Source organism: Peromyscus eremicus, chromosome 16_21 (genome assembly GCF_949786415.1).
Source record: "Peromyscus eremicus chromosome 16_21, PerEre_H2_v1, whole genome shotgun sequence".
Classification (NCBI taxonomy): domain Eukaryota; kingdom Metazoa; phylum Chordata; class Mammalia; order Rodentia; family Cricetidae; genus Peromyscus; species Peromyscus eremicus.
In genome coordinates this window covers 16,396,820-16,413,953 of record NC_081432.1, presented here as the reverse complement: position 1 = coordinate 16,413,953, position 17,134 = coordinate 16,396,820, and the positions used below count along the sequence as shown (strand labels likewise).

General features: G+C 47.7%; 1 protein-coding gene and 1 long non-coding RNA gene across 2 annotated transcripts in view; one reads left to right on the top strand and one right to left on the bottom strand.

The window, feature by feature from the left end:
• The window catches only part of Ccdc6 (coiled-coil domain containing 6), a 92,944-nt gene that overhangs the window by 7,972 nt on the left and 67,838 nt on the right, over positions 1-17,134 (top strand). The window lies entirely within an intron of this gene.
• On the bottom strand, positions 4,497-7,850 carry LOC131926528 (uncharacterized). Its single transcript, XR_009383508.1, has 2 exons — positions 6,725-7,850; positions 4,497-5,893 (listed from the first exon to the last, which is right to left on the bottom strand). It is a non-coding gene; the product is annotated as an uncharacterized LOC131926528 (long non-coding RNA).

Genomic DNA, 17,134 nt, shown 5'->3' with positions numbered 1-17,134 from the left:
CACACATCTGTTTCAGATCAATCCAGCCCCCAAGGAGGCCAGGTGTGCCTCCAGCATGATCTGCTTAATACCCACCGGGGCATCTCAGGGCACTGGGGAATCAAATGAGGCCATGCTCAATGGGGAATGGAGGTGGGGTGTCCTCACAGACATAGGTCATCCTTCAGAAGGGCTTTCCAAAGAAGGGAAGAGGAAATGAAAGCGAGAAGACTGGATTATGGGCGTGCTTCAGCTTAGAAACCTAGTTGCCTGTGTGGAATATTCCATGGGCTGTTCGCGTGGAATCTTCTACGGCATAGGCCTTGAAAGATGAAATGAGAGGAGGCTAAAAGATGGGTGTTCGGTGTAGAAGTGATTCCTCAGCCTACAAAACTATTATGTTTGTTCAGTTGTTTGTAAACATCAAAAAAAAAATAGTATTCTGCAGAGAGTCGTTTTGTGCAGGAGGGGGCTTGTCACTCGATGGATGAACCTTCGTCCATTCAGAGCTCACACACCGCCTGCCTCCAGAGGGTCGAGGCCATGAGATTGAATACAAACGACTGGCTAGGAGCTTTGAGGGTCTTTGTTACCAGAGAGCTCATAAAGCAGAGAGGTGGCCACATTCCGCCCAGGTACCACTGAGAAGGCATGTGTCTTCTGGAAAGAACGTGAACTCCTACACACCTCTTTGAACCTTGAACACCAGGAGTTCGTCACGGGAAACTGTGTCAGGCACCCGGAGGGGAGGCCAGGAACTTGCTCTTACGTGGTAAATTCTCAGTGTGCGCTCTGCTGATGTCAGTCACCAGGTTGCAGTGTAAGATTCAGGGCCTCAAGGGCATTCAGAGTATTGTGTAGTGTCACTGCTAATTCCCAACCAGAACTCTGCACTCCTTAGTGGTCCCACTTTTCCTCCCTGGTGGTGATCTCGTTTAATAATCATTATATTGATTTATTCACGTTATTCATCTGTGGTGTGCCCGGTGGAAACCGTGGCCTTCAGCATACCAGGCAAGGACTCGCCCATTGAGTGACATACTCGACTCCATATTTATCTATTTACTTGTGTGTGTTCCTGTGTAGGAACGTGGGGGAGGGGTGGAGGCAGGCAGAGGTGGACATTGGGTGTCTTCCTGTGTTGCTCTCTACTTTTTTGAGACAGGGTCTCAGAGAACCTGGAGCTCATCGCTTGGCTAAACTGATGCCAGCCCTCAGGGCTCCTCTTGCCTCTGCCTACACACTGCTGGGATTCCATGCGAGTGCTAAATGCCGTATGTCCCCTGTGTTTTCCATGGATGCTGCTGCGCTGGTGAGTTTTATGTCAGCTTGACACAAGCCAGAGTCATTTGTGAAGAGGGAACCTCAGTTGAGACGATGCCCCGACCCGACTGGCCTGTGGGCAAGCCTGTGTGGTGTGTCTTCTCGATTGGTATGGGAGGGCAGAGCAGTACCACCCCTGGGCAAGTGGTCTTGGGTGCTCTGGGAAAGCAGGCTGAGCAAGCCATGAAGAGCAAGCCAGTGAGCAGCATTCCGCATGGCCGCTGCATCAGCTCCTGCCTCCAGAGTCCTCCCTTGCATTCCTTCCCGACTTCCCTGGATGATGGACTACAAGCTATAAGATGAAATAAACTCTTTCCTTTCTACGATGCTTATGGTCTAGGTGTTTTATCACAGCAATAGTAACCCTAGCTAAGACACTAAATCTCTAAACTTAGGTCTTTATGCCTGAGGCCAAGGTCTTCACCCTACTGGCCCCCTCTGTTCAGATATTCTTCTTTTTCTTTCTTTCTTTCTTTCTTTCTTTCTTTCTTTCTTTCTTTCTTTTTTTTTTTTTTTTTTTTTAAAGCTGTTAGCTGTTTTGTGAATGTCCTGGAAGTGTAGTTAGAGTTGACGCTTCAGGTGCCGTTGATCTCTTGCTCCAACAGAAGTTTTAGTGCCTGTTTTTCTGCCCTGCGTCTGGTTTTTCTTGACTGTGAAACCGTCACGCACAGTGCCCTGGCCCTGCGCTCGACACTGATGCCCTAATTTGTATGGGCACCTCGAGAGAGAAGGGTCTTGGTTGCCACATCACAGATTATTTGCCTTTTTTTTTTTGTTGTTGTTGTTTTTTTTAATGTAAATTCATTAATATTAAAATGAAAAGCATTGCATTTCCTGAGCCGAGTTTTGAGTCAACTATTGAAGGGTGAAGGAACAAAGAAATAAACCTAAGAGAATTCTTGCCAACATTTTCCCACTTCCAAGTCTTTTTTTTTTTAATGCATGTGAGTGTTTGACTGCCTGTATGTATGTGTATTGTGTGCGTGTCGTCCTCATAGAGGTCAGAAAAGGGTTTGTATTCCCTGGAGCTGGAGTTACGGTTGGTTGTGAGCTGCCCACATGGATGTTGGGAACTGAACCAGGGCCTGTGGAAGAGCACCCTTAACCACTGAGCCACCTCTCCGCCCACTTCCAAGTCTTCTGTCACTGTGATGAGAGAGATACTCAGGGAGGAGTTTTGCATGCATCCTCTCATTTACATTTCACATTTACTCTGTGTGTGTGTGTGTGTGTGTGTGTGTGTGTGTGTGTGTATGTTTTTCATGATGGGCATGTAGAGGTCAGAGGACAGCTTGAGGGAGTCTGTTCTCTTCTCCCACCGTGTAGGGCCCAGGGATGGGACTTAGGTCGGCAGGCTTGGCAGTAAGCACCCTTGAACCTGCTCTTGGGTACCACATTGACTCACTGAATCCTCACTGTAATCCTACGGATCAGTACTTCTCATATCCTTTGCTGTGAACCCACAAACAGGTGTGCTGAGGTTTCATTATCTGGGGCCGGGGGTGGGGGTGGGGGTGGGAGCTGAGTATCTCATGATGTTTCAGGTGAGGCCATTGTTGGAACTTGAGTCTGGCTTCCAACCCAAAGCTCAAGGTAACAGCCAGTGGGAGGGTGGTACGTTTCATTTAGACGGTTTGGTCTTGATCTGGTTGTAGGCGTTTGCTTTTGGTTTCCATTCACGCACTTCATTCACGCACTAAGGTCATCGGGGCCATAGCCCTATCCACAGCAAATTCCCCAGGATGCTGGGCTTCGGGGAGCGTTGCCAGGGCAGCAGACTCTGTCTGGGGAAAGCAGCCACAGCAGAGAGGGTGTCTGTGCTGTGTGGGGCTTGTTCTGCTGCCTTGCTCTCTGGTCCACCACCGCCCAGCGCTGCATCAGGACGCACCACGTTTATTCCGCTCCTACACCGCGTCATTTGTTCCCATCCCAGGCTGGAGCCAGTTTCTGATTCTTTGCTTATGTTATGGTCTCGGCTTAAAAAATAGCCTGGTTAGCATAGCACGAGGAGCCCCCCCATCCCCAACAAATACCTTGAGTACCTGCTGCATGTCAGAAACCATGCCTTTATGTGTCACTGAGGAGAGACTGTTAGGGAGGCGGGTGGTTGGCCTGGCTTAAGGTGAGAGAGAGTGAGGTCTGCAGTCAGATGGCTTGTTCTAGAACACTGGTTCTCAACCTTTCTAATGCTGCGCCGACCCTTGATTTCATACAGTGCCTCATGTTGTGGGGACCCCCAACCATAAAATTATTTCCATTGCTACTTCTTAGCTGTAATTAAGAACCATAATCCGATATATAACCCAGAGGGGTGGTCATGACCCACAGGTCGAGAACCCCTGTTCTAGAAGGAGGCCAGTTTTTAGCCAAGGCATGAAGGAGAAACTGGATTTAACCTAGAGGAAGAGGGATCGATCTCATGCTCAGACAAAACCCAGATGTCTAGGGATGAATGGATCTTGGGAGGGGAGTGGGGAGCCGGTGGGCAAATCTGGGTTGGGCTCTGCCCCGGCTCTTGAGGAGAAGTGGAGAGGGAGACATCAGGGCATCCTGCCTTTTAGACACTCGCCTTGGTTGCTTGTGGCACACGTGTTTGTTTTTTGTTTGGAGACCAGGTGTTTTATTGCAGTAAAATGATCTATCGTATTCCTCATCATGGTACGGGCTACGTATTGTCATCTTACTTGTGCCCGGTCAGTTCTCACCATTCAGCCGCTCTTTGTGGGTCTCCCAGTCACAGGTATAAGAATGTTCTGACACCTCAAAGATGGCTGTGTGTGCTGCTGGAACAGGACCTTGCGTGATGCCCTGCCTGTGAAGACCCTGCTAGTGTGAAGAGCTAGTTTTGTTGACTAGGAACATAAGCTGTGCAAACTTTGGAAGGGAGAATGACATGATAACTGTGCCGTGCACGAACTTCCCACAGATGAGTTGAACGGTGTGGTGAATTTAGAAAGGAAGCCTCGGCTGCCGGCTCTGCTCAGCTCAGGGTAGCAGCTATTGGCAGCACCCTGAGATCTGGAGTGTTCTCTCCCATCGGATCCCCCAGAGGTCTTTCTGACTCCTCCCAGTAGACATTTATTTTGTGTCAAATCATTGGGATTATGCAATTATTCTGTGCAGTTGACTTCTTTGAATCCTCCTTGCTTATAGTTACTAGTATCCAACAACATCCGTGCAGAGTACAGGCTGGGTATTATTACTGGAGAATGTTTTATTCCATAAGTTTTTAGTTTCTGCCTTGTGGATTCTGATGGCCTTGCACCCTCCATGTGTCCCCTGCCCTGTCCCCTAGTGTGGGTTTTAGAGATCATCTCAGCCCATCCCTCTCTACAGTTGCCTAGAGTACATTTCAAAAACAGCCCCATTCTAGCTAATCCTCCAAGATGACAGTGATATTTTGAACGCTGAGAAAAAATCTTAAACCACACCTGCATGCTAGAGACCACAAGCTAGGGAGAGCCTCACCTAAGCTCAGTTTCTTAGCGCACACACTTCTCTGGTACCAGGGGATGGGATGCCTGGGAACTTGGCCAGCATCTAGGGGCTTGGTAAACCAAGGTTGCAGTAGCCCGTGGGGCTATGCTGTTACATAGGGACAAGCTGGCTTCCTGATTGATCCAATTAGGGTTGAAGAGTTCTTTCCATCCTTTCTGGAAAATAAAGCCAACATCTACCTTCCTGACTTGAGCACTGTGGAAAGACAGGACTGTCCTGGTCAGCTTGTCTGATGTGTGGCCTTTGTCCCTGCTCTAGGCTTCCAGAAGGTGAACTTTGGCGGGCAACACCCTAGTGCGACGTGTGCTTAGCAGCTGGTTTGGAGAAGAGAAGCCAGAACATAAATCTTTGCCATGGTGGTAACATGGATGGGGCTTGAGTCCCAGAGAATAACTTGCAGAACGCAGACATGGAGAGTTAGCCCAGGAGCGGGAGGGAGCCGGGGGCAGGTCTGGTAGATGGGCTGTCACCTGCCCTCTTTCTCTCTGTTGTCTCAATCTCCTCCCTAGCTGCCGGGTTAGTGTCCTGGGAACGTAGGAAGGTTGAGGGTTGTGCCTCTCACAAGGACACAACGCTTGAGCTTTGGGGATGGTGGTTAGGGCAAGACGCACACCTTTTCCGATTCAAGAGCTCGGCTCTCACCAGCTACAAAGCCAGCAAGGATGCCTTTACCTCCTGCTCTGTAGTCACTGGGGATGCCGGGCTGCAGCAGGGACTAAAGGACCTTTTTCTGTCTTCATCAGTCTCCTCTGAATGCCCTCCCACTGAATTGAGGGGAGATGAGCACTAGTCACCCCATTCCCTCGCTTCGTTCGTACTTGACCTTGAGCTCTGGGGCGCTGAGTCACTGGTACCTGCTGGGTGATAGGAAAAGGAAAGTGGTTTTCATGTCAGCCAGCAGTGACTGCTTCCTGTGAGTACAAGGTGCTCTGTCCCCAGGCCTCCAAGTCCTCTGTGGCTTCCAGGACCTTTGGTTCATGCTTCCGGTTTTATTAGCACCACCACTCAGCTTCTGGTAGATTGGCTCTGTCAATAAGTCCTCTTTTTGGTTTTATTTGTTCTTTAAGGGAGATGGAGGATAATGGGGAGACACCTGGAAACCAGGAAAAGTTGCAAATAAAATAGGATATATAGCCATATGTGTGTGTGTGTGTGTGTGTGTGTGTGTGTGTGTGTGTGTGTGTGTTTATATACAAATATATATGTTTTTATGTACACCTTGAACGTTGCATGGAATATATGCTTAAATATTATTTGTTATTTATCTGAACTTGAGTTTAACTGGGTGTTGGGTGCCATCTGGCAGTTCCCAGCCCTGGAGGTGCTTTCCAAATCCGGGCTCTTCTTCTGATCTTGGGCCATCTCACCTCTCGGGGCTTGTAAGTAGAGGACATCACTTACGAAAGCTCTTGGATCTGTCTGTGGGACTTTCGTTTCTTGTTTCCACTGGTTGTGAATTTGCCCCTTGCCTGTTTTCATACCTGCCCTCCCTTCTGGACCTAGAGGCAGCCCAACCCAGGGAGCTTTCTCCAGTGGGTTCTGGACACTTCTGATGGGTTCAGGGATGGCCATCTTGTCCTCACCTCACCTTTCCTGCCCCTCCACCGCCAGGGCCCTCGCCTCCACTTCCGGCTTTCACTGTATGTGTCAGGTCTCTCTCTCTGTACCGACCACACGTGACCCTGTCTCTTTGGTTCTCCTTCTCTCCTGAGCTTGTGGATGGCCCAGGGAGAACCGGCCTCTTGGCCTTTTACCATTGGGGAATCTACCTCTTAGGTAGGACCTCACTTTTCTCGTCAGCATGCTGAAGTGTATCTGGGGTTTGCTTCAGACACCTGTGTTCTGGCCCACAGGTGAGCGGCTTGGCTGTTGAGTTCTGAAAGCCCTTTGCAAAGGCATGTCTTAGGGCAGACATCAGACCTACCTGCGCTGGGACTCTGATGGTCTTTGAGTCTGAGACCCTTGATGTAGGATACAGAGAAAAAAATGAAGGCAACCAGTGTGTTCTCTTTGGACCGGGCCTTGAAGCAAAACTGGGGGACACTGTTGCTGCAGCTTTGGAAACTGAAGAACTAATGTGGAGGTGTTCCTTGGCCAAGGCTGGTTTTGGTGGCGCCAGGGTTTGGCAGCCTGGCTTTGGAGCTTTTGTACTTATCCACTCTTAGGTTTCTGTGACTGCCTGCCACTGGGGGCCTGTGGAAGTCCTCATAGATGCTAAGAACAGAGCAAACGGTTCTGTTCATACTTCTAAAATGAATTCAGGTGCTCACCTGTCGGTCTGACAGTTGCTTTAATTTTTAGGGAGTGAATCCTTAATAGATAAACATTTCTTAAACCCGCTGTTCCTTAGACGTGCTTGTAAAAGTGTTCTTGTCTCGTGGCCTTCCTGCTTAGGTTTTATAGATGCTGAAATGCCTGTTTATTTGACAGGACAGTTTTTGGACACCTGGAAAGTGTTAGCTGTAAGCTTAAGATGCCTCTTTTGGAAGCGAGTCAGGGAGTGGAGGAGTAAGCCGGTGCCCCGCCCGTCCAAAGCTCAGGGGCCTCGTGACTCCAGTGATAGATGGTGCTAGGCTGTTGGAGAAGCAGGTAGCGACAGTGTGACTGTCAGGGTGGTCATTTCATTCAGGATTCACCGAAAGCACGAGATCCTGGGAATCAGCAATTCACAGCAGTGCTGTGAAGCCGGAAGCTGGGCAATGAGGCAGCCTGGGGATTGCAGGACCAGTAGTCCCACGCTTTCTCTGAAGGATGCGGGAGGCAGCTGGTGTTTTTGGAGTCCATGAGCATCTGTCACCCAGAAGATGGATTCACAGTGGGGAGATTGGGCAAGGTGGGGGAAGGAGAGAAACACCTGGATTTTGTCCCCCCACCTTCTGTCATGATTGCCTCACGTCGGTAGAACCCAGTTGTAGGTGAGCTGACTTCAGGAACTAGTTACTACTGTCTACAGACAACCCCTGCCTTTACAGACCAGGAGAAAGCCGTGGAACCCTCTTGGGCTGCTTGCTCAGAACTAATGGAATGAAAAAGAGAGTGGGTTGGCTGTGTTTGCCCTGGGCAGTTATAACTGAATTTAGAATATTAAAGACTTCTAGATTCTTCTCAAGAGGATGGGGGGAGGGGCATTCCAGGGAGAGGGACCAGTGAAGACAGAGAAAGGCATGTCCTCCTGTGCAGCCCCAGATGGCCAGACTAGGGCTAGAGTCTTTCCTCTCTTGTTCGCCTCTAGGGCCTCGTGATGGAATGTCTCCTCGCCAGTTCATGTTGTCACTTCTGGCTGACGTGTATCTTCCCCGGGGATGCCTGTGGGAGGCTTTGCACATGGATGTCTTACAGGCCATCTGCTTCTGACGCGCACGCGCGCGCGAGCACACACACACACACACACACACACACACACACACACCCCATTTAACTAGTACCAAGTGGCTTATGATGCTCCAGCAGTGTTGGGAGGAATTCATGGATGGGAATAGTGATGCTGCCAGTGAGCTCTCTGGTTCCCCTTGTGTCAGCATCCTGGAGAGAGGGCTGCCCAGCCAGTGCCCTTTGAGGACTTGTCTCTCGGCCCCAGTGTCTGCCTTGGACCGCATCAGTGGGATGTGCACAGTCCTCACATTCCTCTACTGTGAAATTAGTTTCTCAGTGCTAATGAATTTTATTTTAATGATGGGTAGAGAGGGTGTGTGTGTGTGTGTGTGTGTGTGTGTGTGTGTGTGTGTGTGCGCGCGCGCAGATACTCAAGTCCGGAAGTGTCAGATCCTCTGGAGCTGGAATTATAGGCAGCTGTGACCCACCCACCTGTGGGTTCTGGGAACTGAACTAGAAGAATAGAACACATTCTTAGCCACCGGGCCATCTCATTTCCCCAGCCCTATGCCGATCATGAATTCTGTAGTCAACTCTTAAAGATTTATTTATTTTTACTTTATGTGTATGAGGGCTTTGCCTGTAGGGTGTCTGTGCATACCTCGTGCCTACAGAGGCCAGAAGAGGGTTATGGGTCCCCTGGCACTGGAGTTAGAGGTGGCTGTGAGCTGCCATGTGGGTGATGAGAACCCAGGTCCTTTACGAGAGCGGCAAGTGCTCTTAACTGCTGAGACCTCTCTCCGGTCTCTTATGTAGTAAACTTTTTATCGTGAGAAATTTTCAGGCATACCCCAAGGAGGTATGTAACTACACACTCCCCATCTTCACTAGTGACTGATAGCTACATGGCCAGCCTTGTGGGAAATGTACGTTGTGGGAGGGCAAGGAGCATGGGCATTTCTGGGCTCCTGTGTATTGTCCGTGTGTTTATTGTCTTGTGTGTGTGTGTGTGTGTGTGTGTGTGTGTGTGTGTGTGTGTGTGTGTGGTGGGTGTGTGCGTGGTGCGTGTGTGTGTGTGTGTCCGTCCGTCCGTCTGTCCGTCCGTGTGTGTCCTCGCGCGCGCTCTCTCCCGTCTGTCTCTGTTCCGACTCCTCACCTCTGTGCTGAGCCCCTTGGCCTCCATTCTTTCTTTTCCTCCTTGAGCCGTTGACAGCAGGTTCAAGGGCCTTTTGCCCGATGCCCTGCTTTCTGCTAGCAATCCCCTAAGCATCTAAGGCATGCTGCTTTAGCCCTCGGGAAGGTGTGCCAGCTGGCCTCCCAGCACACAGCAGTAAGTCTTCCAGGTACCTTGCGGGTGGAGCAGGAATCTTGGAGCTCCGCTTAAGGATGTCTGAAGTAGGCATCTGGCGTGGTCTTCCCTGGGAGCTTTTAGCTGAGCAAGGTCTGACAAGTGCCCTGAGGCTGGTTCCCTGTGGCTTCTAGAAAGTCTGGCAGGGTATTTGAAGCCTCAGAGGTGGGGAGAAGAGAGAACTAAACAGGAAGCTGAGGGGAGTATGTGCAGACAGAAGGCTCTGGACCATGTAGACAAGTGAATGGTTCCAGCTCAGAATCTCTACCTGGGAGATGTGCAGTGGCACAGTATCGACTGAGTCATCTCTGTTGTGTGTCCAGGGTGTTGTGGGGGTCAGCGTAAAGGATCTGGGGCACTGTTACCTGCCAGGGAACCGTGCTGACAGCTGAACTGGAAGGGTCAAGGGTAGGCAGTCTGCTCCCAGGCCAAGGTCCCTTTTCTGTAAATAGAGGTTGTGGGGGTAGGGGAGTGTGGGGGAGAGTGTGTGGGCATGTGGGGGTGTATTGAGTACTTACAAAGGGAGTTCAATTCCAAAATTTTCAAGTGATTCCAAAGTGGCTTCTTAAGAAGTGTATTTGTGTGTGGTATATGACAACTGCATGTTTGCATTGTGTGTAGAAGCCTGCGTGCGTGCGTGCATGTGTGTGCGTGTGTGCGTGCATGTGTGCATGTGCATGTGTGTGTGTGTGTGTGTGTGTGTGTGTATGTGTGTGTGTCTGTGTGTGTTGAGCATGCACATGGTTGTGGCTTGCAGCTGCAGACCTATGATGTCCAGAATATTTCCTTCAATTGCTCTCTGTCTTTTTTTTTTTTTTTTTTTTTTTTTTAGTCAGGGGCTCTCTGTGGAACTGGAGCTCACTGGTTCAGCTAGTCTGGCTGGCCAGTTTTCCCTGAGGTCTCCCTGTCTTTCCTTTCCAGTCAGTAGAATTACAGGTCGGCAGCCTCACGTGCCTGGCTTTTCTGTGGGTCCTGGGGATCTGAACTCCAGGGATTTATCTACTGAGCCATCTCCCTGCCCCTCTCCCCCACCTTCCCCACTTCAATAACTTTTGCCCACCAATACAAATGAGAACTTTTTCTTTAAAAATTGAAAGTAGGTATTTCTTATACAATATATTCTGATTATGGTTTCTCCTCCCACAGTTTTTCCCAGATTCTCCTTGACTCCCCACCCACCCAAATTCTCTCTCTCTGTCTCTCTGTGTGTGTCTCTCTCTCATCAGAATACAAACAGGTATTTTAAAATACTAATAATATAAAACAAAATAAGATTAAAAACAAACTGAAGTAGGATAGAGCAAACTAACTACCAGTAGAAAAACAGCCAAAGAAAAAGCTCAAGAAACACATATAGGGTACTGGAGAGATGGCTCAGTGGTTAAGAGCATTGGCTGTTCTTCCAAAGGACCTGGGTTCAATTCCCAGCACCCACATGTCAATTTACAACTGTCTGTAATTCCAAGATCTGACACCCTCACACAGACATACATGCAGGCAAAACATCAATGCACATACAAATTAAAAAAAAAAAGAAACATATATAGACAGAGATACATACATTTTCGCACACAGAAATCGTATGGAAATGTAACACCAAATCATAATATATACATAGAAGACCTGTATGGGGAAAAATACAATGCCCAGACAAAGCATTGTGAGACAAGAGACCTCCAGAAATACCACTGAGTTCCTTTTCATTTGTCTATCTGCTGCTGGGCATGGGAGTCTGTCCTGAAGAGTGGTTTGTGTACCCAGTGAGACACTGTTGGAGAAAACTAATTTTTTCTTTGTGAGTGGTTCTCAGCTGGAGATAGCTTTCGCGTTAGGGATGGGGGGACTTGTGTCCACTTTCCTCTCAGAGCTGGGACCCTGTCTGGAGTAGACCTGTACAGGGACTGTGCATGCTGACATAGTCTGTGAGTTCATATGTATGTCACACTCTTGCTGTGTTGGAAGGCCGTGTTTCCATGGTGTCCTCCATCCCCTCTGGCTCGTAGAATCTTTCTGCCTCTTCTTCAGGGTTCCCTGAGCTCTGAGAGGAGTGATTTGATGGAGACATCCTTTTTAGGACCGAGCGTTCCCAAGTCTCTCACTCTCTGCAGTTTGTTCCGCTGTGGATCTGTGTTTCTGTTCCCATCTACTTCAGGAGGAAGCTTCTCTGATGATGGCTGAGCAAGGCACTGATCTAGGCTTATAAAAGAAAGATGTTTAAGAACCATTACTACATTCCTTTAGCAGAACACTGGTATTGGATTTCTCCGGGTCTCTGGCCTGTCTAGTCTTAGAGAGCCTTGGTCACATGAGAAGTGTCCAGGATGGGTTCCATCTCATGGAGTGGGCCTTAAGTTCAGTCAGACATTGGGTGGTTACTCCCACAAGCGTTGTACCATTATTGCACCTGTGTATCTTGTACGTAGGTCACCATTGTAGATGGAAGGATTTGTAGCTGGGTTGGTGTTTACATTTCTCCTCTGGTGGCATACTGTGAGCACTAGTCAGTAGAGGTGAAGGCTATGTGGAGGTGCCTGCTCGACTTCCGTTTTCGATGAGTTGTGTAGGTGTGACCGTCAGCAGTTGGGCATTACCATCAGTTTGTGGAGAGCAACTGATAGTTTTGGCAATAGCCTGGGTTCTTTGGGGATTTCCATGGGGCTCCTTTGAGCAACAACTCAGTGAGATGTAACCCGTTCCCAGAACTGGAAGTTTCATTTCATGACAAGAGGTGTCTGGTTGGGGCTTTGTTTCCCATGTTATTCGGTGAATATAAATATTTCTTTCACATATGTATATATTTTAGGAAGCTTCTACTGTATTAAGTTTCATACAACCCCTCAAATGGCCAATTTTAGCCGTCTCTTCCCAAATCCCGTCCCTTATCCCCTCTTACCTCCCACTTCCTGTTTGATCTCCCTGCTCTGTTCTTCCTCACAGACCTTCCATAACAATCTGTTCTAGCTCCCCTTCCTAGGGAGATCCATCCCTCCACCTCCAGTCTCTTACTTTATACCTAACTTCTGTGGTTATATGGCTCATAGCCGACTTACCAAGTACTTAACAGCTAACATCCAGATATAAGTGAATACATACCATATTTGTCTTTTTGGATCTGGATTACCTCACTCAGGATGATTTTTCTTATTTTTTTTTTTTTTTAAGATTTATTTATTATGTATACAGTGTTCTGTCTGCATGTACCCCTGCCCAGCAGAAGAGGGCACCAGAACTCATTATAGATGGTTGTGAGCCACCATGTGGTTGCTGGGAATCGAACTCAGGACCTCTGGAAGAGCAGCCAGTGCTCTTAACCTCTGAGCCATCTCTCTCCAGCCCTGTTTTTTTTTTTTTAATGTTTTTTTTTTGTTGTTGTTGTTGTTGTTGTTGTTGTTGTTGTTGTTTGAGACAGGATTTCTTTGCATAATTGCCCTTGTTATCCTGGAACTCACTCTGTAGACCAGGCTGGCCTAGAACTCATCGAGATCTCTCTGCCTCTGCCTCTGCCTCTGCCTCTGCCTACTAAGTTCTGGGATTAAAAACTCAGCATGATTTTTTTCTAGCTCCATCCATTTGCTTGCAAATTATTTCATGACTTCGTTCTTTATAGCAGCTGAGTAGTGTTCCATTGTGTAAATGTACCACATTTTCTTTATCCATTCTTCCATTGACGGACATCTAGGCCTTTTCTAATTTTTGGCTATTATGAATAGAGCACCGATGAACAAGTATCTCTGTGATAGGATAAAGCATCCTTTGGGTACGTGGTGAAGCGGCATATAGCTGGATCTTTGAAGTAGATCTATTCTAGCTGCCTGAGGAAGCGCCACACCGGTTTGCACTTCCCACCAGCAATGGATGAGTGTTCCCCTTGCTCTACATCCTCACCAGCATGAGCTGTCGTCTGTTTTATTGATCTTGGCCGTTCTGACTGATGTTAGGTGAACTCTTGAAGTGGTTTTGATTTGGATTTCCCTGATTGACTACGGATGGTGGCCCTTTCCTTAGGTGCTTCTCAGCCATTGGCGTTTCCCCTTTTGAGAACTCTCTGTTGAGAGCTGTACCCCGTTTTTCAGTTGAGTTACTTGTTTTCTCAATGTTCAGGTTTTCGCGTTTCTTTTAGATATTAGCCCTCTAGCAGATGTGTGGTTGGTAAGAATCTTTCCCTGTTCTGTAGCCTGCCACTCTGTCCAAATGATGGTGTCCTTTGCAGAAGCTTTCGGTTTCATGAGACCTCATTTATTGTTGATCTTAGTGCCTGTGCTATCAGTGTTCGGTTCAGAAAGTTTTTTCCTGTGCCAGTGAGTTCAAGATTATGTCCCTCTTCCTCTTCTGTCAGCTTCAGTGTAGGTGGCCTTATGTTGAGGTCTTTGATCCATTTGGAGTTGAGTTTTGTGCAGGGTGATAAGTATGGATCTATTGGCATTTTCTATATTGGGCTGTCCAGTTTGACCAGCATCATTAAATATGCTTTTTCCAGTGTGTATTATGGCTTCTTTATAAAAAAAAAAAACAAAAAACAAAACAAAACAAAAAACAGATGTCCATAGGTATGTGTACATATGTCTGGGTCTTTAATTCGATTCTATTGGTCAATATGTCTGTTTCTGTGCCAGTGCCATACCGTTTTTATTACTATAGCTTGGTAATACAATTTGAGGCCTGGGATGGTGATATCTCCAGCAGTTCTTTTATTATTCAGAATTGTTTTGAGCTATCCTGGATCCTCTTGTTTTTCCATATGAAGCTAAAAATTGTCCTTTCAAGTTCTGTGAAGAATTGTGTTGGAATTTTGATGGGAATTGCATTTTATCTGTGAACTGCTTCTGGGGAGGATGGCCATTTTCTCTACATTAACCCTAGTGATCATGAGTGCGGAAGATCTTTCCATCTTCTGATATCTTTTTCAGTTTCTTCAGTGCCATAAGGTTTTTATTATACAAGATTTTCACTCACTTGGTTAGCGTTAACCCAAGAGGTTTTAATTTTTTCTTGAAGCTATTGTGAAAGGTATCGTTTGCCTGATTTCTTTCTTAGACCGTTTGTCAATTGTATATAGGAGGGCCACTGATTTTTGTGTTAATTTTTATATCCAGCTAATTTGCTGGGTCACTTATGTGTACTATCATGTCATCTACAAATAAAGATACTTCTTTTCTTCCTGTTTGTGTTCCTTTGGCCTCCTCCTTTTGTTTTATTGCTCTAGCTAAGACTTCAAGTACCATGTATTGAATAGGTATGGAGAGAGTGGACAGCCTTGCCTTGTTCCTGATTTTAGCGGAAATGCTTAAGAGATTCTCTCAGCTTGAGCTGATGTTGTTTGGGCTGTCTGTAAATCTCCTTTATTGTGTTGGGGTATATCCCTTGTATCCCTAGTCTCCACGGTATTTTCTCTGCTCCATAGCAGTACTTTATATTTCATATAAGAGCTTGAATCGGGACAAACAGCCCATGGCTGGTTGATCAGATGCTGAAATGTTTGCCTTCTAGATTCATTTATAGCAGCATTTTTCTCCTCCCAGAAGCTCTGTTATCTCTCAGGTTTAACTGTCTCTATCCTGGGTGATTTCAGGCTGTTCATCTGGTGGATTAATTCACCCTGCAGTGTTTTCCGTTTCCCCCTTTCTTAGCGTGGATTTTGAGCATTGGACCATCCGTCCACTTACTCTTCTTCCATAGTAGCCGGTCTTTGTCCGTGACACAGGCATTGTGTTATTGCAGCTGTTCTGTGTGTCGAGGCTTGGGGGACAGGCTCTTCCTTTTATAATTTACATTCTCCAGAGAGAGGCGGACACCAGACAGCTGACTTTAAGTGGTGATAAGCCTCCTCAGAGGATGTGACTGACTTGAGCTCTCAGGCTTGGGGCAGCCAGGGAGAGCGTCCCCGAAGTGACAGGCCGATTGCCACCATCTGTAACTAACGACATTCAACAACAACAACAACAAAAAAAGCTCATCGTGCGAAGAGCTGGAAAAGAATGTTCTGGGCCAAGGGAACAGACCACGGCTATATCTTGAAAACGTCAGAAGCATGGCAAGTTTAGGGAAGTGAAAAATGGATGTCTGGGTGCCATTGGGATGTGGCTAAGACAGATCTGGGTAAGAGTGGGGTCGTCTGTGACCTGGCACACAGTCCCACATCTAATTCAAAAGATAGCGCTGGCTGGAGTGCCTTCTGAGTTAGGAGCTGGCCTTCATTGACTCATTTGCTTTTTCGGGTACTATGCCAGAGTAGACCTACTTTCATTTGAGCAGAATCAGGCTGAAGGGGGATGGGTACTCCATCTTTTTTTAAGTTTTTCATTAGGGTGTGTTTGTGCCGGTCATCTTCATGCTCTAAAATCCAGATGTGGCAGAAAGATGCAGCTGTGTTAAGCAAAGCCGCAGCTGATTCTAAAGAAGGAAGTGGAGATGGGGGCGGGGGGATGTGCTGTAGATGCAGCCCAGATGGGTGTCTCTCTTCATCCCCGTGTGTTTTCTCTGCCCTTCCTTTCTGTGTGTGCAGTAAGAGGAGCATACGCTCTCCTAACCACCCTGTTTCCCCCTGGCTGTTGGAGTCTGAGGCTTTCCTGGCTCACTCTTCACCGGCTCCCTCGTCGGCATCTTTGGACTGTGGACGGACCCTTCTACCTGCAGCCCAGATGAGTCAGAGGCCAGACTTTCCTTATCTGGCGGAGCCTCTTGGTGTGGTCATCCCCAAGATGACTCAGAGGAACACTTTGAATCTTGGCTAGCCTATTAGGGTTGGAAAGGAAGCCTGGGAGAGAACTTTGGCTTGGCAGAACTGGAAATGAGGTGGGTCCGTGGCTGGGGCCGGAGAGCCGGTGAAGGCGAGCAGGGAGGCGGGTGTAAGAGGATGCTCTCACCCATGGGTCAGTCACTTCGAGAGGTCTGTGGATGCAGGCCACCAGGCGGGAGTCTATAACTGTGACGTATGTGTTTCTCTGACATGCCCGTTGATTGCTCTCTGCCTCCGGGACTAGAGTCCGTAGGGGAAGACAAGCAGATTTATCCCCTGGCAGCCTCTAAGGATGCATCATGTGTTTCTCTGATGTGCTGTCTCATCATTAGATATGATTTATTGCTCTTCTCTGTCCCCACACCGAGGTGTCTGCTATTGCCTTGCTCTGTGGTGACAGGAGGAGACACACGGCTTCCTTAATAGATAATGGTAGGGACCGCGTCACACATACACCATGTAGGTAGTTTTGTATTTTAGGACAGGTTTAAGCAGCGAAGAGCTGCTGCCTCTCAACCTGAGACCAGAGCAAAACCAAGGATGGGATCTCCATCCCTGTCACATCTGTCTCCATAGTAGAGACCACTGATCTCAATCTTAGGCTTTTTTTTTTTTTTTTTTTTTTTTTTTTTGAAGATAAATTTTATGCAGATGGAAGTGTGTCCTGTGTCCTTTTTGAAAGATATTTATGAGTGAGCACACACTGTCCGTTGTCTTCTCTCCACTTAAAGAACACTGCATTTATCCTTCCTCTGGGCATGGTGCTGCGACCTTCAAGGGCTGGATCTGCAGTGGTTGGCAGCAGGTCAGCGCTGCATTAAGCATGCCCTCTGTTATATCAGGTGTGTTGCTTCCCACAAACTCATCCCCTTAAAATCATTTCATGCATCAACCCCAGTGGTGGTCTCTATTGCCCATTGGAACGTCTCGGACTGGAA